Consider the following 2,500-nt stretch of genomic DNA (forward strand, 5'->3'; position numbering starts at 1 on the left):
ATATATATATATATATATATATATATATATATAGTAAAATAAGGATTCAGAAATAATGATCTCATTCATCTATTAAAAATTGCGTAAGAAACAGGTGTAATGATCTGGCAATTATCCATTGTCTGTTATTACTCATTTGATTATATATATATATACATACATACATACACACATACACACACACACACACATATATATATATATATATATATATATATATATATATATATATATATATATGTATGTATGTATGTATGTATGCATGTATGTATGTTTGTATGTATACAATAGACATATGTTACAAAAACATTTCCTCCTTTTTGGGGGTCGATAAAATACGTACTAGTCGTTGTAATCGACTAGATCCCTGCCATGTCAAAATTCTCAGGCCTTGTACCTATAACAGAAATATATAGGGGAGAGATGAATTTTAGTCCAGAGTTCGACTGTATTAAGCCACCAACACCACCAACACAACCACCGCCACCACCACCACCAACACTATCATTACCACCACCACATCCACCTACACCACCGTCACCTCCATCACCACCACCACCACTACCTCCACCACAACCACCATCACCATCACCACCACCACCGCCACCTCCATCACCACCACCACCACTACCTCCACTACAACCACCATCACCACCACCACCACTATTACCACCATTACCACCACCAGCATCGCCACCACCACCACCACCACCACTACTACCGACACCATCACCGCTACCATCACCACCGCCTCCACCCCATTACCACCACCAACAACAACACCATCACCGCTACCTTCACCACCACCTCCACCATCACGACCACCACCGCCATCACCACTACCTCCACCACCACCAGCACCACCACCACCACTACTACCATCACCACCGCCATCATCCCCTCCTCCACCATCAATACCACCACTAAAATCACCACCACCGCCACCACCACAACCACCACCACGCATACACACACCCCTACTCTTCCTCTCACATCCACGCAACCTTTCCATCCCGACGCCATCCTCTCACCCCCCCCCCATCGCTATGTCTTCTTCATACATTAAACATGTTCCCACACTAGAACCGACTTCATTCACAACTCTCTCATCTCCAATGACATTCAAACAATGAAAAATACTTGAATCAGATTTCCATTCAATCACTTCTTAACTTCTATCTCCCATGATTGAGTTCATCTATTTATTTATTTATTTATCTATTTATTTATTTATCTATTTATTTATTGGTTCATTCATATGAATTACTCAAATTAACGTCCTTGGAGCAAACGCCATTCTAATGTACAACTAAACATTTTATGATGAAAACTTGCCCTTCTACGTTCTAGTGGGTGTGGGAGTGTGTATATATATATATATATATATATATATATATATATATATATATATATATATATATATATATATATATATATATATATATATATATATATATATATATATATATATATATATATATATGTATGTATGTATGTATGTATGTATGTATGTATGTATGAAGGCGCGTGGCTTAGTGGTTAGGGCATTCGGCTCACGATCACAAGGTCATGAGTTCAATTTTCGGCGACGCGTTGTGTCCTTGAGCAAGACACTTTGCTCCGGTCCCCTCAGCTGGCAAAAATGAATTGTACTTGTATTTCAAAGGGGCCAGCCTTGTCATACTCTGTGTCCCGCTGGATCTCCCTGAGAACTAACTACGTTAAGGGTACACGTGTCTGTGGAGTACTCACCTACTTGCACGCTAATTTCACGAGCAAGCTGTTTCGTTGATCGTATCAGCTGGGACCCTATATGCTGCTCTAATATGTGTGTGTGTATACTTTATTATTAAACCTGCAAAAACATCAAAAAAATATCACAAAACTGCTATATATATATATGTATATATATGTTATATGTATATATATATATGTATGTATATATATATATATGTATGTATATAGATACATACATACATATATATATATATATATATATATATATATATATATATATATATATATATATATATATATATATATATATATATATATATATATATATATATATCAAATAATAAGCAACACGGATTTCAAAAGTGATTGCAGTACGCACGTTTCATGCTACTTCAATTTATTTAAGTAATGTGAGCATTACCTTAAATGCAATATGAAGAGCAATCTTCAGCTGCACGAAAAAATGTAGAAAAAATGTAGAAAAAAGACATATTACAAATGTGGCAACATATTAAAACCAAGTGGGAGAGAGCAGAGGAAGAATATATAAGTCCATCTTGACATAGCAGGGTCTATCAGGCTCAACATTCCTCAACATTTTGATAGTAATAAAATGACCTGATACTACTATGACCAGTGAAACCTCTAGATTCTAATACTTTTATAGCCTTGCCCATGCATACTGCTTACACCTTCCCTCTCTTTAGAAGTAATTGTCCCTTTGCTATCACCACTAGATAAGAAACAATAGAATTCTGAGACA

The sequence above is a fragment of the Octopus bimaculoides genome, chromosome 5, assembly GCF_046866305.1.
Source record: "Octopus bimaculoides isolate indiv1 chromosome 5, ASM4686630v1, whole genome shotgun sequence".
Taxonomy (NCBI): Eukaryota; Metazoa; Mollusca; class Cephalopoda; order Octopoda; family Octopodidae; genus Octopus; species Octopus bimaculoides.